This window comes from Strix aluco, chromosome 10 (assembly GCF_031877795.1).
Source record: "Strix aluco isolate bStrAlu1 chromosome 10, bStrAlu1.hap1, whole genome shotgun sequence".
Taxonomy (NCBI): Eukaryota; Metazoa; Chordata; class Aves; order Strigiformes; family Strigidae; genus Strix; species Strix aluco.
This window is the reverse complement of record NC_133940.1, coordinates 21,219,869-21,246,987: the sequence shown is the minus strand read 5'-3', so window position 1 is coordinate 21,246,987 and position 27,119 is coordinate 21,219,869. Positions and strand designations below refer to the sequence as shown.

Genomic DNA, 27,119 nt, shown 5'->3' with positions numbered 1-27,119 from the left:
TAAGGGCTGCAGACAGCCTGCCTGATCTTTCTACAGCAGTAGAAAGTTTACAACATAAAATGTGATAACATCCTCATTGGAAATTACAGTGCCTAATATTACTACTACAGATAAGAAAGCACAGATAGCAGCGTACCTTATACATCCTTCGTCATCCACTGAAATAGATACACAACATTTTACAGCACTTAAGACTGCCCCTTGAGACAGGACTGCCACTCTAACACCCAAAGCTTCAGCTGAAGTTCACATTCCCTAACAGCTGTACGTCACCTACAGTAGAGAGGTACCAGAGAAGTGTTTTTAACTATTCCCTGCTCCCACGCTCCCTCCTCAAATTAAAAGGCCGTGGCAAACATGGAATACAAACAAATTCCCCGTGTTCAGTGGCACACACCATATTTCTGCCCATTATTAGATGTGACAAACACGAGAGGGGGCAGAGCAAAGGGCAGGACACTTGGCGATCTTGTCATACAAAACTTCTCAAACATGCTCAGTGCAGTGTGGGATTACTCAAGGCTTCCCATGCAGTGGGTCAGGAACACCAGACATGCAGGGAAACGTCTTCCTGGGAAACCTAGATGGAGAAAGAGGAAAAAACAGCCCCATGAACACCCTTACAGGCACCCAACATCAGTGTGTCACTCAGGAATGGTTCACCACTTTGGTCTCCTCCTTAACTATCATCTTGTTACATTAAAACCATACCACTGGGAAAGATTTCTTCAGGTGTAGCAAGAGATAAGGCTAATGCCAAGAATTTTGGGACAGAAAAACCCTGAGTTCTCACAATCTTTTCCATCATTTGCTCAAGATGAAGAAACACTACTGGCACACCCCATTAATGCCCTGCTCCCCAGAGTAAACTGCAAGCTGGTTTGTGCTAGGGCATTTGAGCCTTCAATAAACAGAAAGCACAGTCTGACAAAACGTACTCCCCCAAGCGTTGTATTGCCTGCAGCATCTACCTCTACCAAACTACCTTCCCTGTAAACACTACCCTGGGTCTGATAAGTACATGGAAATGAAGACTCTGCCATTCGAAAGAGAGGGGAAGGCAGGCTCTTGCCTATCCCAAGCACAAATGGTTTCTCCTTTCCTCCTTCTCTGGGAGTGCCAGGTAGCTGCCTCACACTGTGCTGATGTTCCATTGTTTATTTTTCAAGCATCTTCACAGAGCAGCTTTCCCATGTGGCAGCTCCCTTCCGCAGGCTCTGTTCTCACGCAGACAGAAGGCTGCACTGCTGCTGCCTTTTTGATCTTGAGACAGAGGTGAGGGGGCTAGAGGAGGGGGATGCAGTGGGAATTCCCACCCTAATGCTATTGGTTTGCTTTTCAAGATGCTCAGCAGCACTGCACATGGCAATCTTGTGCAGCAGAGGCTTTCTTTAAGACGATATCCTCACTTTCCTCTGTGACCTTTATTCCCACTATTTGCTTTCCTCCAAGGTTGACTCCAGCTGTAACCGATACCAGAGCATCCCCACCCCCATGGCTTCTTTGTACTGGCTCACAGATCAGGATCTCCATCCTCTCAACTGCTTCTCCCACTAGCAGATGCTAAATACAGAGGGAGGGGTGAAAACCCCTGGCACAGTAATGTCTGTGTGAGCAACTGCCCTCTCCCATGTGGTCCTCGCAACTTGCTTAACCTCAGTTAAAGCATGCAAGGGATGACGGAGCTTGCAGGACAACATGGCTTTCCTCAGGAGCATTTGCCTTTTGCTCCTTTGCTGGGAGCTCCTTCCTTCCAGTGCAGATCCCAGTTATGCCTTTTCCAGCAGTTCCATCTAGGTGGCAGAGCCTAAAAAACAATGAAAGGGATATTTAAATGGCTTTCTATTACAGAAAAAGCGGCAGCAGTGACTATCAAAAGAAAATCTACTTGAATTTTTTCAAAGGTATTAAGCAAAAGTAAAGACAATCCACTCAGGGTCAGAAGAGGAAAATCACATAACCAGCATGCCTTACATGCTCCTGGAGAATTCAACTCATTACATTTCACTTGCATTTCCTCCACCTCATAGAAAAGGGCTGATGACTGCTGAAAAGTATGTCTTGGACTTACTCTGTATTGGTATTGTGCTGTGAGACTGGTGGACAAGAAAATCTTTAGAAATGCTGTGAGACAGAGTTGGACCTGAGGTCTTCCAGTTGCTTTCTAGAAGTGACACCAGGGGCGTCACTTGGACATGAGGAAGAAGAGTCAAACAGAGGGTTATAGTACAATGAACAGGCTGGGACAGGAAGGGAAGATGGGTGTAGGCTCCTTATTGTCTGAAGACATTTTGATAAAGTCTTGTTGCAGTTCATGCCTACTGATTCAGTTGGTAGTGCTGCACAGAGGAAAAGAATTAAGTCTGAGTTGCTTTAGATCTGATCCAATCCCCTGCCCCAGCCACTGCCTTCTGCTATTCAATCAAATATTTCTACCATGTTGCTTCTGTTTGTACAAAGTTAATTACACTTCCTTGTCCATAAGTCTTTCTGAAAGCCTCAAAAATCAAGAGCACATTTCAAAATCACCAAAACAACCTATTTAAACTGTGCGTGGGTGTTTTTTTTACTGTGTCAAAATATTACCCAATATAGAGAAATAAAGGTACAATTTTTGTAAAAGAATTGAAGCAAAACCAAGAAAGTTAGAATGAAGGTCCCCAGATTGAATCCAAATCACTTCAGAATTTGTCCATCAAGAGTTTTCACATTACCACAAGCTTTTTGATCATGATTAAACTTATATTTCTACAACACTGACCAAGATTAGTACCAATTTCTTATGGCTTCGAGTCCTCAAAATATATTTTTTTCCCACTGACTTTTCAAATGCTCAGTATTTTCTTTGCAGAGCTTTCTAGAAAATTCACCACTAGCTCAGCATTTCCTTACAGCATTTCATATTAAATTATCATTGCAGTCATCTTTAGCAACTTTAACTTATGGAAATCGGTCAAACCACAGAAAGTCACACCTACAGTTATGCTGTATATAGATACCCAAGCAGACAGTAGCTCACACCAGGCAATGTGTGGGAGGAAGTGGCTAGAGATGTTCACAGACTTTATTCCCACTTTTAGAAACCAAGCAGGGATCTAAATAGATCCAACAAATGCAGCTGAAGATCTATGTGGCTTTACATGGGAATTTTGTGGCAGTCAGAGCTTCAGATCAGTGTTTCAAGTGGAAAGCAAAGTAATTATTATAGTTTGTTACTAGTTTGCAAACAGCCCATTTCCCACCATAAATATTAAGTGTATCCTGAAGACTTCTGTGCTGTATCCACTGCAGCCACAAGGGGAATAAAAATCCAGCAGTAATATGGGCAGATTACATGTAAAAGCTCAGAGAAAATCATGTTACCAAATACCATATTAAAGCCTATCAGAAATCAGCCTCCCACACAGCCCAAACAGGAAGGTGGGGGGGGGGGGGGAAGGTGTGCAGAAGAAGAGTAATTCAGCCTTACATCCAAACAATCCAAAAAGGATGCTGTATAAAAAAGTCCTCATTGAACCAGCAGCACTGCACGTTCTCATGGTTTCTTCCCAAGTCTTGCAACGGCTGGTGCTTTTCAGGAAGCCTCAGAACCTGCAGGCACGTGACTCACCCAAATCTAGGTTCTGTGTAAAAAAAAGGACATGCACCATAAAAATAAGTTTCTAATTCTCAGTTGCAAAGAAAACCTTGAAATAGGCAACACAGGCAGACCTAAAAGCTCATAAACATAACAACACATCCAACAACTTAAAAAAAACCCCAAACAAGCAAAAGACCCCTTCCTCATGAACTTTGAGGTAGAACTCATTAATTTTGAGCACTTAAAGCTGGCAAAGATGTACAAACTCCTTGTAAAGATGCACAGCAACTAGGCCTCAGAATTCCCAAGTCACAGTTACCACCCGGGTTCCAAAAACCTGAAAATGGCTGCTTTTCTGCATCCTTCTTTCCACAACTCATTCCCACTTCTGTCAAGTGCTGCCTGTTGATGGTGTAGGCCCTGATACAAGTCTCTGGTTGATATATCCCCACAGGGTACGGCAGTTCTCCCATAACGTGCATCACAGCCCTTTTCCTGGAGAAGGAAAGGAGCTGGCCATTCACGTAATAAGACAGGGATTTACCAGGGAGCAAGACTGGGAAAACCCACCTGAAGTCAGCAATACCATATCTCTGACAATTTCAAAATGCAGTCACCTTTGGGAGAGACCCATAGATTCCTCCTCACAGCAAGTTTGATAAGAGGAACAGTTGATAAAGATTTGTTTTACACAGTGTGATGAATCTGCAACATTGTCTCCTGCTCCCCAGTGTGTCCATAGCCTACGTTTTCAAACAAAATCCCTTTTGTGCTTTTCTCCCCGCTACCCCTCCTGCTAGGAAGAGCTCCCAACAACCATCTACAAAGTGACTTCACTGTTTGCCTTCAAGCCAGCCTTCAAAGCCTCCTGAACCATCATGCAAACAAACAGCTTGTCATCACTTAAATAGCTGTTTTCCTGAGAGAGGTCCATAGACCAATGTTCTCATCAACTCCTTACACACCCCCATCTGACTATTTCTGTTGCCTTTTGTCTCGGGCTTACTTTGGAAGCCGTCTGAGGAAAGGACCATTTTGGTTTGTTTCAGTGCATTCTGTGACATCCTGGACCATGACTAAGACTCACTGGCCTCACAAAGCAAGTAACAAATTCTAAGAAAATGCACCCATTAGGAGTGATCTATGAACGTCTGTAGACTCTCTGCATGTGTTATTAATAAAAACTGGGAAACTCTCTTGGTTTGCTCTTGTTTTCAGACACATGGTAGTTCCCCAACAGATATAAAACATGACTTGGGACACATCACCATGACCTTTTCAAAACAAACAGAGAATAAATCTGGAGTCAGAAAATTAAGCCATTTGGATGTCTAATCGGCCAAGTGCTATACACAAGTGAACTACCACTGCTACAGCTGTTTGATACCGGTTTGTCTGCAGGACAGGACACAACTGCAAAATACTCCATGCTTTATTTATCACCTACCATGGAAAGTTTCGCTTGCAGGGACTCACGGCGCTATTTTCTTAACCACTCATGAGACCTATTCCCACCTCTCGATTCATCTTGGGTCTCATAGGAGTCAGTTAGCTCCTCAGTGGAGCAGTTCATCCAGCTGTGAAGCAGGGACAATAACTCACTCATGGCTGTTAGGAAGGTAAGTTTACCTCCATTTGGGAATTATGATTTGATGACAAAAAACAGGAGGGGAAGAAACCTGCCACCAATCCTCTCCCTGTTTTTTGGTCTTGTTTCCATCTTGTCTAACAAAGTAACATATTTAGCTGCATTCAGGAAGTGACATGTTGGACATCTGAAACAAGCCCACAACACTGTCCTCCCTAACGGCCAGTTAGCAGCCCCAACTATGTGTATGACAGAACAGCTGCCCCTGTTCTCAGCAGCTCTCTGCCAGCTCTGCCACCAACCCGCTGTATGGCTGGGACAAATAATTTTGCTTCTCTGTGCCACCAGTTCCACTTCCAGCTTTTTCAGTCCTAAGTTATCTGGGACAGGACTTGCTTCTCTCTTTTTAACTGGAGGCAGGAAGAAGATCTCAAAGTTTATAAAGATCATTAGATGCTATCATGGTATATAGAAATAATAATGACCAGTTTAAAATACATCCAATTGGTTTTGCTCAGCAAAAAATTATATGATAATGAAAAAAATTACGGCAAAGTGAAAAAATATCATCGAAAAAACCATGAAGATCCCACAGGGAGAGAAGCATGCATTTGGAGATATCATTTCTCCCCAAAAGTCATGGCTACTGTCAAATAAAGCTGACATGCAAATTCACACGCCTGCACTTCTTTTAGAAGACAACCCGTTTCTCGGAGGTATCATAACAGTTTGTGATCTTGCAGTTGCTATGGCAGCTGCTGTGTGTCGAACAACAAAGTACTGTGTGTAGTTAGATAAATCTGCTTAAGTTATATCTGTCCCAAGTTCCCAACACTACACTAAGTTATTATGCACCCTTAAAAAAAAGGAATGTAAATCGAAGAAACATGTTTCAACATTGGACAATGGTATATAGAAAATATCTTTCCATAAACATTGCCTTTCATGGTATTGTCATCATGTACCTTTGCTGACTTTCTCGTGTCAAATTCCTACTACATGATTTTCAAATACATGTAATTTATTCAAATAAACCAAAGTGATATTAGGATAACGTCTCACTACAGTAAAAACAACTGCACGATCTCTGTGCATGTTTTGATTTTAAAGTCTGGTAACACAATAGGCTTTCTCTCTCACATTTGGTATGCATTTGCTACAAAAAATGATGCTTTAATATAAAATAAAATGCCCTGAGATGTACCACTTTATCGTTCTATGTCTTTCATCTCCTGCCTCCAAGAGCCACAGCATTCCATGGAAAGCAGACTTCTATTATCATACCCCAACCATACAGCAAATGCACGTTGCCCTCCACTGAAAATAATCTCACTAGAGCCCAGGCCCTCCATTTCCTTCTCCATCCCATTACTTTTCATAAAGGACTTCCTGCAGGAACACAGATGATTTGCAGTTCGTTTGCATACTACAGGGAGAAGCTGTAGCACACTTCACAAGTGCTTCATTTGCTCCAGTTGCTGGCTTTATCTCAGCAGGGATAACCAGCACATGAGCCAAGAGTCTTTTCCAGATGAGAGGTATCTGCCAGCAACCAGCTGACATTTTTTCATTTTAAAAAATTACCTGTTTTTTGTGGTAATACCTAAGCACAGATCTATTCTGAGAAGACAGCAACAGAAAACCAAACCATTTCACAAAGGCAAAACAATAGATTCAGAGGTTATTGAAGAGTGAGGCCTGGATACTGAAACAAGAATCATCACCTATACAAGACTATTGAGGTTTAAGTGCTCAGTTCATTAAAGCAGAGAAAGCCCAAGCCAACATTTCTGATCTCCTCACCAAATTCCTTTTATATTTTCTAGACAAGAGAAGACACATCATTCACCATTGGGGTTTCTGTTAGCCTAAAATCATCTGCATTGACAAAACCTGGAAGACACAGGCAGTGACACTGCAGGCATGAGGAAGGGGACTCATCATCACAAAGGGTGATGGCACCCTATCACTTCTAGTCACAGGCTCAACATGCCTAGAGGCGAGGGCAGAGCTTCAGCTGCCAGCTCCTGAAGAAAGGAATGAGCAGCCACTTGGCCCCAACGCAAGTGCTCACAGACACACACGTGTACAAAAGCAAACATTCTGTAATCCTCAGACCAAAATTAGATGGCTTCAAAGTTTGTGGAAGAGCAGGAGAACCCCTTCGGAGTCAAAGTCTTACTCTTAATGGTATGGTATTATTTTGAGTATATTTGAACACATGTTCTCCTCAGTGGGCTGGGCCTGAGCAGCATTTTCAGAAGCACAATTCTTTGGGACAGACATCTCCTTTATGGACTAGGCCTGCAGCTGTAGAAGCCAAAGAAGGATACCAGTATGATTTTGAAGACATCCTTTCCCCACTTAATACAGTGTCCCCAGAGAGCTGAGAGGAGCTGAAATCTGTCGAGGCTAAAACCAGCAGAGTTAACTCCGCCCTCCCGAAGGCGCAGGGTCTCTGGCACGTCCTGACAGTGAGCACTGCAGCATTCCCTCTCACATGCGTAATGGAGAGGAGCTTCACCTTTCACTGTTCTTCCACTGACACCACAAAATTAGGTGAAAGAATTGGGTTTATTTTTATATTTTTATGACTTTTCCCACCCCTTTGCTACCATGTTGGCGGCATTTCCCACCCCCACAACCATGCCCTGACCGACCCCACAAGAATTCCTGTGCCCAGGAGAGCAGTTACGGTTTCTATGGCAACACTGCCTCCAAATTTCCTGACCTCCATGCATGTAACATATTAACCTTATCATTTAATTGCTAGATATGTTTCAGGGTGGCACATGGATAATTATTTTTAAGTAGATTTGCAGAGGAGAAAGAGTCATTTTGACAGGTAGTATTTATGCACATTAGGGCTATTCTCTTCACTACCCTGTCACTTGACCTACAGCATATAGAAAGCACCTTCCTCCCTCCAACAGCCAAAATCCTCCTGGAGAGTCCCTGCTGAAGCCTCCTGCTCCCCTTCTGCCTCACAATCCAATCCAAAGCAGTGAACACTCTGTTTACCCCTTCCTTTTTAGTCAGCTGGAGGCCCCATGCATGGACAGGGTGGGCTCACACTGTCTCCCACCAAAGTCCAGCCAGAGAAGCATCTTACAGGACTGGGTCCTACAAGAAATAAGTACCACAGCACTCAGTGCCTTCCCTGCTTAGCCCAAGAGTGCTCCCTCAATAATCTGTTATTGTAAAGAGCTCTCATGGCAAAGACCTCTCACAACAGTGCTTGGGAAGTTGGCAAAGTAATTAACCAAACTGCTTCCTACACAAGGATGCCAAAGAGGCAAGGCTGGGACCTGTCCCCTTCAGTTACCCATAAAGCAACATAAAATCCGCCTCAGGAACGACTGCCTTCCAACTGGGTGCTGGGACTGGGACCCACAGGGCTGGGACGTGGCGGTGGGATGGCTGCGTCACAGCCCACCACACCACAGGAGGTACAACACAGCAGGAGGTGTGAAGGAGAGCCTGGCACCTTGCCTCCTCCCACCAAACCCACTGCTCACAGCTCTCATTGAAACCGCTACGAGAGAAAACAAACCACGCACCTCCTGTTGATCCCAAACCTCCTGAAGCACGTGACCCTACCAAAAAATTCTTGTTTTCAACACGCCTCCTCAGGATAGAACTTCAGAGATTAAAAGCCTACTTTGACCCCAGGGAGTACTGTGCAGAACTCCTTGGGCTTGTGGACTATTAAAGCTGGAAATCGATTTTGTTGGCTCTGTAATTTTCTTGACCATTTGCAGAAGTGAGACCCAACCACTTTTTTTTTTCCTCAGCCACTTATTATGAGCATATGGGGGAAGGAGAGAAGTGGGAGGAATCTATTTTATTTGCTGACCACTTTAACTTGTTTATTCTAGAAAATAGCATCCAAACATTTTCCAAGAAAACAGTATGACACTAATTACCATCAGCAGCAGGTGTGGAGAGCTCTTTGCTCAGGAACTTTCCATGGGCTGGCAGAAGGACTAGCTTCTGCCTGTAAAGAAACCTGGACCAATACAAAAATAAGAATATGTGAGCGTATTCACAGTTACTGTGACCAGTAACTCCTCACTGAACCATTTAAGTCTGCAAAGCTAATGCAGTATTACATACAAGATACTTCCATCCATTGCTTCTCAACATTCCCACCACAATTTTGGTATTTCCAATGTAATGCTTTATGCTATTGTTGTATGTGTAACAAATCAATGTGTTATAAAAACTACTACCACAGAAGCAGAATTCACTTCTACCTTCCCATTAGTGTCTACAACCAAGGCTGTGTTTTCTCTGTGAAAAACAAACCTCTCAGCTGTGTTGAAGGTAGGCAGGTCACACCAGCTTCGAAAGTTCCAGATGCAAAGGGACAGCTCTCTTTGGATACTGCCAATTTTATTCCCAAGGAAACAGAGGACCAGATGGCAGAAGATAAAATTTGTAAGCTGGTTAAATTTGGCTGCCTCTGTTCCAATTGTGTGTCCACCATCGTGGTAGAACTTCTTTCCTACTTCTAGATGTTCTGGACAATAAATATTTACAGGAAGGTCATTGGGGCATGGCAAATCCTGACAGAAGGGTTATATATCATCCCTCAGCCAGCAGCACCCCACAGAGGGATGGATTTAGTAGTACATGGGATATACAAGATACCCTAAGCAGACAAGGGCGAATTCCTCATACTCAGGTCTGTTAAATCACACCTACTGTGCAGATTGTCCTAGATACCAGCACAAGGGCAAGGCAACCATGTGCCCACTCCCCGTTTTCTGAAACTGTGCTCAAAGGGTGTGAGACAGAAGCAGCTGCAGTTGAACCCACCTTGAGAGAAAATCCCAAACTCACCAAGCAGGAAGTAAGTTTTCCATCTGACAAAACCCCACCTTATCTCAGATCCCTACAAACAGCTCACAGACCAAATGGTATCATGCAGCCTTCACTGGGCAGGGGTATGTAACAAGATGCTGAATGTATGTGGTAGGAATGCTGGAGAGGAACACAGCAAATGCAACAGTTCCCCCTTAAAAACAAAATCTTTCATCATTTGCACCACAGATAACCTGCAATTACTCAGCAATCAAGGTGGAGTGGGAGAAGTGCAGCAGTCAGGTCTGGGCTCCTTCCACAGCCTACTCTCCAGTCACTGTGGGCTGTACAGCAAATATCAAGAAATGCAGCATTATCCTTTCAGGTTCCATTTACACTGGGCATGGGTTGGACAAGTGAGAGGAACTTGCATAGGCTGATAGCCCAGCATCACCCATTTTATAAAAAGCAGAGCCTGAACGTGCAAATGAAGCATAAGGAATACACCTCCCTGCATTTGCTATGCCACAGCTTTCCTATGAAGAATTAGCAGTAGAAAAAGACCACTGTGCCTAACAAGCCTGCCTGCTCTGTTTATTCCCTCCCCTCTCCTCTGTCACCACATCCTTCCACCTCCCCACTCCACCCCTCATAAAACCTCTAGCTGTCCCTTAAGCTCATTTACACACCCTCCTTCACTGCCTTCACTTGGCAGCCTCTCTGTTTACTACACTCAGAAGCAAACAGCTCCGCTGATTCTCACGTTAAACATGGTTTGTGGGTGGGTACTTCACCTCCTCAGCAGTGTACTTCCACCGACCCCAGCTCAGGAAGTCACTTGAGCATGACCAAGTGGAACCAGCTCACACCCCAGAAGGGAACACAGGAGGGAGGGAAGGAAAGTGTTGAGATTTCCATGGGGCACTTCACTTCTGTGGGTCACTGCTGAGGCAGACACTCTCCAGCAGAGCTCCCGGCAGGACTGGGGCCCTTCCTTCCACAAATCTTCACGGTCAAAATGCTCCAAACCCTTTCAGGTCTCTCTCACCCTTTGCCCTGTGCAGAAACATGATCGTGTTTCCTCTTCCTCCACCACCCTCCTTGCGCATCAAAGTTATGAGATGTCTCCCCTTCTACCATGAATCCGCTCCGAGAGACGTCCTACCTAAAACCCACAGAGCCTACAGAACCCTTTGGAGCTGGCCATACCGCCCCCAGAAAAAACTTATGACACTGAACACAGCTCTGCCTCCTTGTATGGACTGCAGCAGTGTTGTGATGTGTGCTCTTTCCTCTGCAGATAGACCCCATTAACCTGTTTGCCTATTTTACAGCAGCCATATAATAGTCTGATCACCACAAGGATTTTTCTATAATAACCTCTAAATCCTCTCACACCTGCCTCCTGCTAAAGTACTCCCTATCCATGCAGAGACACACACTCTCTCTGTCCACTCTTATTGCTGTAGACAATTGGACAAATAGTCTTCAGCTACCTGCAAAATTAGAGAAATAGGCACTCAAACTTATTTTTAATAATGAAATGTAAATTGCCCCAGAACCCTACATATTTGAATGACAGCCTGCACATTACCCACTTCTTTCTCAGCCAGCCACTGCCTCCTCATCTGTAAAAATGGGGCAATCACACTTCTTGCATCTGAGTGACAGTGTTTGCAAACATCAAGAAACGACTCCACAGAAGCCAAAAGGGAGTACTCTATTTGCATGCAAATTCATGTAAAAAATTAATCCTCACGTGGTTCCAGAAACATGAGGCATACAAATACATTACTGCAAGCCTAAGAAATTTAGCTTAAGAAATGCAGCCAACTGTTTTCTACACTGACTGGAGGCGGGGCGGGGGGCAGAGGGGGGAAGCACGGGGGAATCTGACAATGCGTCTTCCTTTCTTTAACTGTTAACTCCTTATTCTAAATCTAATATTGATCCTTCATTTTCCACTGGCATTTTGACTGCAAGAGAGCAGGGGACAAACAGGAATGGCAAAGACAATCCATTTACTTCACCCTTTCTTCATTCCTTGGGTCAGCTACTCCCTCTCTGAATCAGTGCTAGACCTGCTTGAATAGCTGAGAATGAACCTTCCACAAAGTGTGGATTTACTTTTACTAAATCCTCTAAGTATTAAAGCTCTTCACACCATTTGGTCTTGAAGTGATGCAAGAGTGAGGTGTGGACACCAGTGACAATAAAGAACCATCTGGCAAAGTGAACTCCAGGCAAACAATGACAAGCACAAGTGAAAAGAATTGCAATGATTTCCACAAACATGTGAAATACTATAAACTGTGTGACTTAGCAGCTTCCTCCTCCTAGCAAGTAAATAAACACGTCTGAAGCAGGCTGTTTGGTTCTGTCTTTTATAAGAGCTGAGAATACACAGAGACTACCACATTTGCATTTTGCCTTTAAAAAAATATATGCAGATTGGTGAGCAAGGGGAAAAAAAGGCAAGAAAGAAAGAAAAAATAAGAACTAACCAGACTTCACTTTTTCTTGGTTCTTTACTGTCAGGGTGATGTACTGGAAGTCTTTATTTCTTTCAGCTTGGGCCCCTCAGTAGTTCATTCTCCTTCCAGCCTGTTCTCATGCCTTTCTTATCACCTGCTGAGGCCTTGATCATGGACAGAGCAGACAAGCAGCAGGGGACAATTAGAGAGGAGTTCAGACTTTGATCATTTGACCATATGTGAATACAACAGCTGACCACATGTTTTAAAAGACAACTAACTTAAAAGTATTAAAAAAATCACAAAGCAGGCATAGATACTTAAATTTACATTTTAATTATCTGGCACAATGGTGCATTCAACTTTGCAGAATATTGAATTTTTTTCCTAAATGTACACATCTCCAAAAGGAAAACCAGCAGTTTTCTGCTTCTCCAGAATCTAAATAAGCACACTCTCACTAAAATAAATATTTGGATGATTTTAAAAAATAAACAAACACATCTATCTAGTAACCTGCAGTTCCTACTGACAGATAAATTCAGAAATAATTTCTGCCCTGCAGATAGCCCAATTTAAATAGAGTAACCCAGTATTACTTTACATCTAAAAATACCATGTATTTAATAGTACACAGACATACCACCCTGCAGTGCTTACATAAGTGATTTTTTTTTTTCAGAACCTCTCTGTTAGCCTTTAAAACTTAATACAGAAATACAACAGGATTTAAATGTTCAGCTATTGTAGGCACTCAGTTCTGACTGCTCACCCGCCTGCATTGTCTTTAAAAAAGAAAGTAAAAAAAAAAATCAATCTTCACTTGCAACCCGATGTTACTTTTGTTAAATCTTTAAGTTTAAGTTAAGCAGAACCGGTCCAGTTGTGAGCGGTTTAACTGCAATCGTCTGACCCCAAATACTTGGAAAAAATCATTGTTGGAAATTTTTGTATACAATAGAACCTTTATCATCATTTGGGGAGATATACCATCCACTTATCTTCTGCACCTACCAAATAATTAACATATTCACGAAATGGCTATTTACTCTCAACTAGGAGGATAATAGAAAAATAACACTAATTGTTTTGACGGCAGTTTGCTTAGGAGTTATCTGAGGCAACAAATGTTTCTTTTGTAGTTGTAGGAAGGCAGAAATGCTCTTTTCTGTAAACACTTCTGACTTCAGCTTTCCTTTCTCTCTGAATTTTGGACACTACCAAGGAAAAACTGTGGAATCAGTGAAAGGAGAAGGAGGAGGATTTAAAAATTAAATTATATTTAGTTTTGTTTGGACAATAATTGTTTGCATATTTTTATTATAATGCAAACCACAGTATAACAACATTTTGGAGAATGAGATGTAATGCGTTTTGCAGAGTACAAGCAGAGCTATACTGCATGCTAACTAAATGAAACAATGATACTTAATGGTGCATGAAGGGTGTGTACATAATTTTTTAAGAGGTTTGGGCTATTACGACACACAGTCTTTCAAAGGCTACTTTTTATGTTTCTCTGACTGGACTATAAAATGTCTCCTTCCTGGCCCAAGTCTGCTCCTGATGAGGAAAGAGGGGTGAGTGCTGACAGCAGGTCAGTGAGCATGCTCTGCCTTTGCCTTACTGCTGCAGCAGGAGACAGCAGCAGCGACCCATCGGATCGGGGCCTCCAGCGAGAAGGGCACGTGCTGGCTTTGCTGCTGCACCTCCTGCTCGGCCATGCTCAGGCCAACTGCAAAACACCGTCAGCTTCCTCCGTTCTACTCTGTGCAGCATCGCACCCAGGCGATGCCTCGAAGTGGCCTCAAAAGCGGCCAAGGCCACTCCAGCAAATGGCCATTTCTCTCATGCTCTCATCTCTACCCGCTGCCAAGGCCAACCCTGCCAGCCTCACGAGCCGCCTCGGACCCGCCATCAGCCCCAGCAATCCAACCGTGCAGGGCGGGAACGTGACGGCCATTTTAACGACATGTTCCATCTCCATGCTGGGATTCAGAGCCAGAAGAGAAGGAACACAGCATGCAGCTGGAAGAGGGGAGTAAGCTCAGAGAATCAAAAAGGAAACCTCTCCAAGCCTGGCAGCTTATCAAAAAGAAAAAATAATCAGTGCGATGTTTGTCTGCAACCCACCAAGTCTGTCTCACTCACAATATTAGAAGTTATTAAAGCTAATCAGATATGAATTATCAGCAAATTTGCCACTTGCTTTTCAGCCTGAGGGTGGGAGGTGAGTGGCAGAGGGTTTCTGGGCTTTCCCAGGTTGCCCTGGAAGGAATTTGGGTTTGTTTTTAAAACCAAAGTTCACCTCCTCAGCACCATACAATGGCTCCAGTACTCAAAAGCAATTGTTCTCACTGAGAATCTTCCTTCACCTAAGGGCTCTCCGCAATAAAATATGAATGCAGTATTAATTAAATATAGATGCAATTTCCTCCTCCTTTTTCTCCTTAGCTGCTATCAAGAACATTAGTGCAGGCGCCTAAGGAAAGCATTGCTAACGGAGAACAGCTGCCACACTAATTAAGCACCGTGGTCTATTGGCCAGGCATGGGCCCAGGAACCAGCCACCTGACTTCTCCCCTCACAATTCACACACAGTGGCTCCAGGCATGTGGCTTCAGCTCACGCTCAGCCAGACATTTTGCGCTTGCTCAACTTTAAGCACAGGAGAAGACACCATTGACTTCAAAAGAACAGGATTATCACTGACCCCCAATGGGTTTTGATTTAGCTCCTTAAATGCAACAAGCATTGTTGCATTGCTCTATACTGAAGATACTGAGAATTGTTCAAGTTTGCAAAGCATTTGGAGATATGCTTGGCAGCATTGCCATCTTTGGGAAATGCTAACGGAAAGCGACTGCCAAGGAATAGTGTTGCTGTGTAGGAGCTGCCAAACATTCCTGCCCCAGCAGACAGTCTGTTCAGAGCGCTCTAGCAAAACAAAGCAAACCCTGAGCTGACAGCTGCATTTTAGACTGCTGGGCCCATCCCCAGCTCAGAGCCACTGAAAAGAGGGGATCAAACCCCCTCCACGAAGAGCAAACCAGCAAGCAAGAGGGAAGGATCCTGCCACTAAGAGATCCTCTGCTTTCACTGACAGACTAAAGAGGACTCTGACCTCCGTCTCCATCCTGGCTGGACAATTTGATAGAAGCTTTTACCTCTGAAATTGTATCACTGGGACAAAAGTATTTTAAAACAAGATTCAAGATTGCAGAGGCCAAAACAGTGATAGGGCATGACTGGGACCTCATATTCTACTGGCTACAAGACTCACATGTGAGTGGGGAGACCTGCGTTCCCAATGCTGCACTCTGGCTGATGAACCATTTCTTGCGATGCCATTTTCTGTACCCATGTGTAAGCAGCCTTCCTCCATCACCACCACCACCTGCTCCCAGTTTAGCCAATTACCATTTAATGTTCTCCATCTGTACAATAGGAGCAATGGTACTTCCTGACCTCACAGGTATGCATGTGTGTCTGCATGTGTGAAGATAAATATATTAAAGATTGGGAGGCATTCAAGTCCTGGGCCAATGGGAGCCATATAAGTGCCAAAGAGACTAAGACAAATGAGGGCCATATAAATAGATGGCTGGAGAGCTGCAGCCCTGAGGCTACAGGCAAGAAAGGGGCAGAGGCAGAGACTAGCACAAGAACCGTGGGAAAGAGCCCTGTTTGAAGTATCTAACAGAGCACGCGAGTGCCAAGGGAACGCGGAATAAAGGCCAGCTCCCTCACACTGGGAAACTGTGCTGACACCCCTGCCATCAGGAGGCAGCCCATGGAGGAAGAGGTGGGGTTGTCAAAATAAGCCTGGATAATGGAGCCTGGTCACATGCATAAGCCCTCCCATGACCTCTGGAGAGATACCAGTGATGTAAAATGAAGCGCTGCACTCAAAACAGCTCTCAGCAGAGACAGGTCCTGAGCTCACCTGGGACTAACCCACCCTCTTGTTGCAGACACTTTGAGCAGGGAAGCAAGGACTGAGTGAGCAGAGGTGTCCCCACTCAGCCCACGGGTGGCTCTGAGGCACAGGGATAGTCCCCAGGGGCAGATCCATCCCCTACCCGCCTCTGCATCCCCAGTCTTGGGTGGACTTCAGTCTCCAGCTCTGTCAATCCTGCTGCGAAATGCACTTTATAAAGTGTTATAAATCATAAAACACATCTCCCCCTCAGATTCACTGCCTCTTCTGCAGCTACTGAGGAGGAAAAAAGGCACCTGGGAGAAATCTGGCCCACAAAGGTTCACAGAAGACTGCACACAGCGCCTTACTGGCAAAGAAAGAAAAAAGAACAGAGGAAAGGTAGAGACTGTAAGAGGTTAGAGGGAAAAGCAGCAACATCCTTTGAGAGCTCCCTGAGCTTTTCTGCCTGGCAAGCTTTGGGGATCTCACAGCTTTCAAGAAGAAGGCAGCAGCATTTTTCAGGGAAAAAAAACAACATCGAAGGGCCACAGATTCTAACCATCAATGTATTTATAAAGGAAATAGGATGACGATTTTGCCACAGTGGGTCTTTTAAAGTATCTCCCATGCCCCCAGCTGGCTAAGAAAGGGGAGAGACTAACAGGATCTGCTCTCGATTTATTCACTGGTACACCCAGATACTGTTAAAGCAGCATCTCTTCTGGGCTTTATTATTTAACATATTTATTAAGGCAGTACCCAGAGGCCCTCCCAGGTTCTCAATAATGTACAAACATGCAGATAGTCCCACCCTCAAAGATATTTAAAGGAAAACCACAGAGCACAGCAAGGAAGAGGGAACTGGCAGACAGATAGTAACAGAAAATACCTCTTTAAATTTGGAGCAGCTGAGAGCAGAGTCACACAGCTGATTAAAGGATGTGGAGATGCATTTTTGTGAGACACCTCTGCCTAATTAGCTTATCAAAGCATAGGTTCATACACACCTACATGGGAACCAAACTGTGATAACAGTTCCCCAGTCTAGCAAAAGCCTAACAGAAACTGAAGTTAAACACAGTCTGACTAGGCTGGAAGTCATTCACCACAGGTGACAGCAATGCAGATCCATCACTACAGTTTTTCAATGAAGACAAAGCAAATTGTTTGGAAAAGCATCCTTGTTCAAACAAATTCATTCATTTCAGGAAAATCCTACTGCCTATTTAGGAGGGGTGATCAGACAGGGTGATCGCAATAGAATTAAACACAAATTTCTCTGCACTCCAAGGATTAACCAAACGGAAAAGTATTTAACAGTGGGATAAAGGATGGCAAAAAAATACTAGAATGTAGCAACCAATACATATTTGCTCCTGTTTATTTCATAGGGAGAAGGATGAGATTTGCATTTCTCTCCAGGGTCTTAAACTGCTTTAAGATAAAAATGAAGTTCATCAAATATTCCAGACAAACAGACTGAAATATACTGATATTTAGTTTTTGCCTAGGGCTTAGAAAACTTCCCAGCACTGCCATGCTCTCTAAGTCTTCAGTTTAAACAGTCTCTCCACCCTCCCAAGAAAGGAAAAGAGATCTGAATTCACTGAAATTGATACAGATGCAAAGCAGAGGAAGCTTTTTCTAGGAGAATTAATCTTCCCTTTTGCTCTCCTCAAAGAGACTGATGCAGCAAAGTCAAAATCCCCACACATCCATACAGGATGATGGGGTAGTTTAGGAACCGGATAACCCAGACAATTTTGGCCTCCTTGATGCTGGCTGCAGAGGCTCAAATGTATCAGCTCTCAGCTCTATCCAAAAGCTACTAAAACTACCATTACCATGCAAGCTTAGAAAAAAGTGTAGTTTTAAGACACAAAGTCATTTGACAGTATGACCAGATCTCATGTACCCAAAACGCACCACGAATTTTCTGAAAAATACATCTATCAGTACTTTGGCTCTAAACCATCACTTTGTTTTGGGTCTGGGGTTTTTTGTTTATTGCTTGGTGGTTTGGGGGGGGGGGGGGTGGGGGTGGGGGTGTGTTTCATTTTTGGTTTTGTTGGTTCTGTTTGGATCTTTTTTTTCTTTTTAAACCACTAAAGCTCTTAAAAGCTCCCCTTCCAAAAAAACCCCAAAAAACAAAAACACACCAGTGCATTACAAAAATTATAACCCCAATCCAACTAACCTCCCTGACCTGGGTCTGCTGAGCTGGCTTGGATTCAGCTGGTGGCACAGGACTTTATCCAAGTACCTCCACCATACTCACCAAATCACAACTGATCATTTTTAGGGCAGGCTTTAAACACACCATGGGTCTTTCATGGTCTTTACCTCACTTCTGTTCTTGTATTATATCTTCTCCTGAGTTGCAAAACAAAAGCAGAATGAGGCCCCTATTTTCATGGACCATACTAAACTATTTTCCCCACAGTCATATATACAGCTGAAATCTGTTGCATTCTTATTTTCAGCATTTCTGCAGTGGAAAAAAATTATCTGAGGTAGAAGAAAACACAGTAGCAAAATCCAGCTGCCACTCTTACTTTTTAAAACATAATAAATCAAACACTTCACCTAGGCTTAGTCAAAAAAGTTCAGAAAGGAAAAAAAATAAATACACCATCGCTTAAGCCTCAGGAGACATTTATGCTGTTAAAACAACGATGCCTTCACTGACTAGGGAAAGCATTGAGTTTTTACAAAGAGGCAGGAGAAAGGACTGCCAGCTAGAAAGGAGATCTTTGACAAACAAACAACTCCAGGGCAGCAATTGGAAGGGCATTAGAGGTTTAAGAAAGAAAGATACTATGTACCACCCTCTTGGAGCTGGTCCTTCATTATTCATGTTGAAAGTAAGAGTCCAGTGCACTGGGAGGCAGACCCCCCCCAGATCCAGTCCTGCCATTTCTGCTCTGTACGATTTTGATTAAATCCATCTCCACTTCCTTGAATGTAAAACAGGGATAACAACACAGCACACCAGAGCCTGTGGTGAGGACCACTGGACTGAACCATTTTGCTTTCTGCCCAGTGAAAGGGAGAAACCATCTCTTGCTCTCCTGTTGTAGTGGGATGCAATTCAGTAGTTCTTTAAAGTTTTAGTTCAGTTTTTCTCTCCCCTCAAGACCAGCAAGGCTGTGCCCATTCCCCAGTCACTCAGAGTAAAGCATCCCCACCACTGACTGCACCCTCCATGCAGCACTGAAGGCAAGCAGTGCTCCTGCCTAAAGGCAGAGTACCCTGGCACATCAGAGCTGCATCCTTACACAGCTACACTGAGTCAAGGGCTGGTCCAGCTAATTCAGCTGGTTCCTGATCAAGCCGCGGGCTTATACAGAGCTCATTTCCCTTTGTTTGCCCTCACAGGCTCAACAGCAGCACACAATGAAAGGGCACATCCCCAACAGGGTCAAGTGAGCCAAGACAATAAGGAGAACGAGATACACAGAGATGTCCCCTTTGTGGTGTTACTCTTGATTTTTCAAGCATCCGCAGTTACAGAAAGAAGACTAAATTTGAGGAGAAAATGAAACTTGGCTCTCTTCCCCATGTTTGCATTTGAAAAAAGAGAGAGGGGGAAGAAAGAGAAAAACAAACCTCTTGGTATTTGTTCTTTGCTGGTTTCGTATTTTAGAAACCCGGACTAAAAATAAGCATGGCTAATAGGAGCTGTCAGACTTCAACCATCACATCTCTCTGGCTCCTCTGAGTGACACACACTGACAAGAAGCTTCTGGCATCGTCCAAAGGAAAAATCAAGGCAAGAGGTGAAAACTCAGCTAAATCTAAGGGAATTGGAAACCTCTCACACCAGCGGATCCCTGACAGCAGAGATCCCACTCCAGATCACCAGATCCCAGAGCCAGAGCCACATCACCCCGGGCCAAAGACTCACCCCTGCCAGGAGCTGCCAGAGGCTCTCTGTGGCCCAGCCACCGCTAGAGGAGGTCAGAGTGCCACAGAGAGAAGGGGTGTGACGCTTCCCAAAGCTTTGGGAGACAAATTACAGCCCTAAAATATCATAAACATACTTTGTACTCCCTTCTTACCTTTTACGTTTTCATGACTGAGAAGTCTCCTCAATTTTACTGAGGATCAGTACTAGTTAAGGGGGGGGGGGCGGTGAAGAGACAGGGACCCAAGACATCCCCAAATTTTATTTAAAACCCAGAGGAACCCAAACCAGTAGTCATCACTTCTAGACAGTAGTCATCACTAATGATACTAAATCACAATATTTCAGAGAATTTCAGCTGCAGAAATCAAGAGGCCAAAAGACAGTTATCTCTTTTTGTTTTAAACAAAAGCTGAAAGTTTCTATTCCTTCTATTCCTTGCTATAATCCTCACAGAAAATCTTCAAAACATGAGCTGAATGCAAAATAAAAGTTGGCAAACCAAGACAGCAGGACAGCCTTCAAAAGGACTCCAATTTAAACATAAAAGATAATCTTCCCATTTTAAAACCATCTCATCATTTTGGGTGGACCCAATTGCTAATTTTCAAGGGTGCAGGACTGCTTATTTTGTGGGCAAGGCTCTGACACTGGCAGAACAGAAAAAAGCTATCATTTTGAAAGATAGCAAGGCTGCAGACTTCAGCCAATTTCAGACTGTGGCTGCAGTTTCAGAGTCCCATCTTGTTTACCTATCAAGTGTTCTTAGAACCTTAAAAAGAGCAGAATGGTTGCTAAACTTGAAGCCTACCTCTCTGAAGAGTACATTTGACTGTATCCCACTTCAAATGGTGATATGCTGGAATTTAAACTCCTAGCCATGCTTTGAGCATGTTAATATCCAAGATCCCATCACTCTGAAAGACTCACCAAAGACTCAAGACTCACCGTTATGCTGCACTGTGGAGCACTTCTTTGAGGACAGCTGATGGTTTCATTCTCTGCAGGAGATGCTTGGATGGAGTTCCTGAATAAGGGCCGCTCCAGCCAGTCAACAAGCACATCACAAAAACAGCTAGTCCTAGAGCTCTGTTACAAACCCCAGAAAGGGAGAATTCCCATGGTAATGCCTTAAGAATTCAGCTGGAGAGAATGGGAGAGTGTGCATTACTAAGTAACTGTCAACAGCATGAGTAGGCATTATGCATTATGCCAACTACAAGTCTAATTATTTATGTCTATATACACAGACACACACACATATAAACACACACAGGCATACATGGATACATTTACAGAGAACAGCTTCTACTTTTTGGCACTGCAATTCCTTCTGTAATTTTTTTCCACTTAGGAAACATGTATGATCTCTCTATTCCTTTTACAGAACAAGATCTCTGTTTAAAAAAAAACCAAACAAAAACCAAATTAAAAAATCTTTCAGTTGTTAAGGCAAGTCCTTCTGCAGCAAACATATCAACTACAGCCCACAGTGTTAAGACTGAAATTTCAGCAAAAAGCAAACAATATACACTTATTTTAATATATATAATCTAACACAGACATTATATTGGGGAACCAGAAACAAAAAAATAAGATCATTGATAAGAAAAAACTTTTCAAAGCACTGAATTTAAAAATCCTGTGTTCTTCCCCCAGCCTCCAGAGTGTTTTCCCACCTGCAAAATGAATCACAGTAGCCAGAACTCAAGAATTAGGACGCAGTAGAGCACTACTCTTTAAAATGCATTTGAAATGCTAATAGCCAAACTAGACTACAAGTCTATTACAAGAGCATATTTTCTGAAACATGATATTTTAACACAATGGTGGCTATTTTTGAACTTTAAATAAACACTACTACTTAACTGTAAAATAAACTCTACAGGCTCTTGCAAATAGCTCCATCAACTTGGATTAAACAGCATACATTTCATGCGGCAAGAGGTACACCATATTCAGTGCTGAACTTAGCTATTTTAAAAATTAATTAGGCAATTATACTCATGGGGAAACTGTTCTAGTAATTTAGCTGCTTAATCAAATCCCAGGTACCAAATTATGGACCTGATCCTGCAGTTCTTATTCAAGTCAAACTCCTATTGATGTCAGTGGGAGTTTTGCCTAATTAAAGATCAGGACATACGCGTGTGCAAGCTTGCTTTTAAACGATGGCTTTGAATTTAGTCTTAGGAATATGAGTATAGCTCTGAATCCCAAATCGTTGCCTACAAGTTTCTCACGTGAGACTGCGGGTATATTAATATATATTTTTCCTAAGTCTGGCTCAAATTAACTTCTAGCTAAGTCTGGAGATTTATCTAAAGAGTCTTACAAGGCCCAATGGCAAATTGACCTAGTTTTGCATTTTTTTTAAACCAATTAGATACTGTTACAAAACGAGAAGCAGGTTGTAAAAATATTGGCTATGAATCATGCTCAGCAGCACTCACAGGGTTTATGTTATTGTTTTGCTCAGCGCAGTCCACACAAACTGTCTCCAAGGGGTTAGATGAGTAAGTTTGGTTGTGTTGTTCCCAAAAGTGACTGTTTCAAACACAAGGATTCTGGGTGGTGTGCCCAAGTCTCTGCTGAACAGGCCGCAACACAGAGAAGCAAGGAGGAGTATTTGGGGGGGAAGGAGAAGGAACAGTGTCCTCCCTCATGCTCTTCATACCAGTCCCAACCACCAAAGCTGCCTTTGTGGGGTACATGTCAGGCAGGAGCAGGCTGAGCTCATGGGGTCATGCAAGAGAACTGTCTTCACCCCTGGCTGCTCATTTTGACGTTCCTGACGATATCAAACCTGATGCCTTCTGAGTGGCTGTACTGACATACTCTGCTGATCTTGCCTCTTCAGATGCCTTGGTGATGTGTCAAGGGGCATACACTGAAGCGTCACAAGCTAGGGAAAGGTAAACCAAAATCACTCAACAAGCAAGAAGTCTGGCGGAGCAGAAGATTGCTAAACACTGACAGTTGACTGATTAGTATTAGATTCTTAAAGGGAAATGTCTGCCTGCCAAAAAACACGGGAGTGGGCATATATCCCACATCCCTTCTGCTCAACAGCAAGGAAGAGCAGCAAGCCTCATTTTTGTTTAAGCAAAATAGAAACTATATTTGTCAGAGAGCACTGGGTTGTCTGTGCACTTGCTAAGTTATGTCCATAAAGCAGGAAGGACAAGAATTTGTGTGTGTCTGAAGACAGAAGGAAATCACATTTCTGTCTAATATACTGGAGCAATTGACCATGAAAAGGTTACATGTTAGGAAATAATTATCTCTAGACACAGCTACTGACAGGGTCAGTGTCCACAAGGATTATTTCCTGCTAACCCAGTGCCCACTGCCTGGAAGGGAGGTGAGTCTCGCCCAGCCGTATCCTGCACGACTCCCCGGCCCCACATTCCACTGATGCTAATGGCACTTGTGCACTGAGTGGCCCAGCAGCTGAAGCAGATAACCAGGAGTGAAGGGGTTAAGTGCCTGTCACAATAGAAACCTCTGGGGGCACTTGACCTTTTCACATTTTTTATTCAGGAATGAGCATTTTGTGCCTGTTTGAGGAAGTTCATCTACATTTGTCCTCATTCTTCACCCTGTTTGCGTATTGTCCCTTCCCTTCACTCAGTGCCCGAGTGTCCCATTAAGTACCGAGCAACCTCTGTTGATGAATATGAATTTAGGGCAAAGTTACAGAGGGGACAAATACTGCACATTGATCAAGTGACTTACAAGGAATTTTAACATATTCAGGGCATATGTTTCTGTTGAATAGCTTCCTACACATATAATACTCACCTGTCAGTACTTTAGCATGAAGAGGAAGAAAATCACACATACATGAGCAGAAGCACTATGCTGGCTGGAGCAACAGTCTCAAGAGCATTAAAGATATTTAAATACTAAAAAATGCTAAATCACAACATTGACTTTCACATGCTAAACAGTGTGCCACAAGAAAAGGCACAGTGATACCTGCCCTTGGTTGTTCATTCAGCAATTAGACTGTGAACTCCCCTGTCCCAAGAGGGAGGATCTCCAACCCTCTCTGGCTGCAAATCAGTTAAGGAGGATAAATCCAGAATGAGTTTGTCACTGTTTCATTTAGAGGCAGATATTTTAAAAAGGTATGAGCAATATTCAAGAGTTTGATCCTGCTGGGATCAAGGAGAGTTTTGCATTGGCTTATATAAGAGTGGGCTCTAGTCTCAAAGCACGTGTGTCCAATTTGTTAATGTTTTGGGTTCAAATAAAAAACAAATCTCCAGTCTTCCCTGCATGGGAGTTTCAACCACATTCTTCCACTGGGGGAGAGCATCAGGGCTTAGACAAGAAAGAGTTTCTGAATGATCTAAGTGAATTGTCCTGAGGAGACTGGCATTACTGTGAGCTTTGAACACAACTACAGAGGGTCTTTTATAGATGTACTCCAGAGGGGAGATCCTTAGATGGGTCCTTTAATGCCTGCCCCCATATGCAATCCAGATGAAATTCTTTATCAGATGGGGCCCGGATCTTGCTCCCATTAAAAGTTCTGCCACTGAATTCAGTGGGAGTAGATCTATTTGTCTTAGATGCTTATAGAGCTTCCCTTATCTCAGTGCCTCAAAATAATTATCCTTCATTCTTTTGAGGCAGGGGAATACTATTTTCTCCACTTTGCCCACAGAGTACAGCCAGGCTGGGTAATGTAGTTGTGTCACATGCAGATCCAGACCAGGAAAGGGACTTAACTCCGGGTCTCCCAAACCTTAGACCAAAGTACTATCCCTCACCCTGTCACCATCATGAAACCACCTTCCCTAAGTGGAGAGACAGAAGTCAGAATAAAGCAGCCATCTTCCTTCTCCTGTTTGAATAAGAAGGAGCAAAACCACATGAGAAGACAACATTCAAGTATCTCTCACTTCTTCCTTCAAATAAGTATTTCCAACAGGTCCCCTTAAGGTACCATTTCACTGGCCTTCCTCAGCCACTACTGCATGAACAGGAGCCAGTCCTCAGCTGCTGAGCTGTCCTACGGTTCTAGGAAACATCCTGCACAACTTGCACATCTCCAGTGGCAGCTTCCCAGGACTTCTCAGTTTGGCAGCCCATCCCAAGATAAAAAACAGTGCTCTAGTAGACCAGTAGGTATAAAACCAGCACTCTAGCAAAATGCCAGGGACCTTCATTCACTGTCCACAGTGTCCCAGAGGTAGCAGGTAACAGTGCATTGCCACCAAATCATCCCTGAAGCACACTCACAAAACACCTTTTGGGAGGATTCAGTGCAGGGTAGGAGGCAGGTTCTGGACTAGAACAAAAAGTAACTGAAAATGCCTCAAGCTCACACAGGAATGTCCCCTGTGAGTGAAGACTGCAAAATCCCTGAAGTGCTGGAAAACCTCCAGAAACCCCTCTTTGCATAGTCCCCACTCCCAAGGGCCAGGCACACTCCTCCAGCCACCAGTCACTGACAGTCTCACCCCACATCTCCAGGGATGCGTGCCAGGACAGGGCCAGGCAGCGGGGAGGAGCAGCAGTACCGCAGGAAGCTGTTTGCTCCAGGGACTCTTGCACACCAGCACAGCCAGCCCATGCCGTGCAAACACACCTGCATGTGCAAGATGTCACAGCAGCCTCCTGGAAGGCAGCAGCATATGCTTCCCAGGCAGCTTCACATCATACCTGTCTACAAGCCATGCAGCACACTGCTGCACCTGACAGCTACTAATCTTCATTTAACCCATGGCCACTTGAGCCTTAAAAAGGAAGGCATTTTGAAAGCAAAATTACCTTCCCAAATGTTTGTTATTGCTCACATTTCTGTTAGCCCCAAAAGGGCTCCAGCTGGAAATCACACCAGTCAGTCCCTGGGCGCTGAAGGTTCTGTGTGTGCAGAAGCCAGAGCGAAGGCTGTTAGCACCCAAAAGGAACTCGGGGAAGATATGGAGAAAACGTCTCTGGGAACACTCAAAGCAGAACCCAAGTTCCCCATTTCCAGTCTAATACCTGCCCAACAGCTCCCTCCTCATCTTCAAGAGTACTGACCCAAATACACAAATGAAAGCAAGCATGTGCTGTTTATTTCCAAGTATGAATGTCATGGTTTCCCCTGCACTCCACGTTCCTTGGAATTATTTGAACTGGAAACCAAACAGTCTGTATTCACTATTGATTTATTTTCTAAAATTCTCTCATCCCTAAAGTAACAGTGCCTTCCCATGTCTCAGCCTGCTATTTAGTGACACAGTAATCTAAAAGCTATTGATCACTGGGGTCTCTATAGCCATAACATGCCTTTTTAAGTGCCTTCATGTAAGACTATATTTGTCACATAAGTACTATAAATGGCAGGGCTGCTAATGTAATCAACAACGATATTAATAGAGATGTAACACTTGCGTAGTAATGCAGCATAGACCAGGGCAATAGAGGTCAGCATCAGGAGGGAACAAGTATGGTCACTATGACAGAAGTTGCATTTCTCTTTGAACATGAGATAGGTTGCAACCAAATTTCAGTCTAAACAGGAACCCAAGCCTGGACACAGACTGGTCAAACTTCCCCCCAACCTGAGCACAGAAGTATCAGTGCCAGAGAGACCAAGATGGTCTTGTTCTGCTCCAGCAGTTCTATTTGACTTCAAGTTTATCTGTAGTTCACAATGTCCTGCATACACTTTTGCTTTTCTACATTAACTATCAGGGTTGGTGTCCCCCACAGGATCTGGGTCAGGCAAAGTGTTTACACCTCACAGGAGACCTGGTGTTGCAGAATTGCTGCACACTCCAGCTCCTATTGCTTTGAAGGGGTGTTGTTAGCAGGTAGCACCTTGGAAGTCAACCTCCTTA

At 43.7% G+C, this 27,119-nt stretch overlaps 1 long non-coding RNA gene across 1 annotated transcript; it reads right to left on the bottom strand.

The window, feature by feature from the left end:
• Nucleotides 1-1,723: 1,723 nt before the first annotated feature.
• Nucleotides 1,724-21,942, bottom strand: LOC141927888 (uncharacterized). The gene is made up of 3 exons (XR_012624616.1): nucleotides 21,226-21,942; nucleotides 3,470-3,623; nucleotides 1,724-1,807 (listed from the first exon to the last, which is right to left on the bottom strand). It is a non-coding gene; the product is annotated as an uncharacterized LOC141927888 (long non-coding RNA).
• Nucleotides 21,943-27,119: the final 5,177 nt, after the last annotated feature.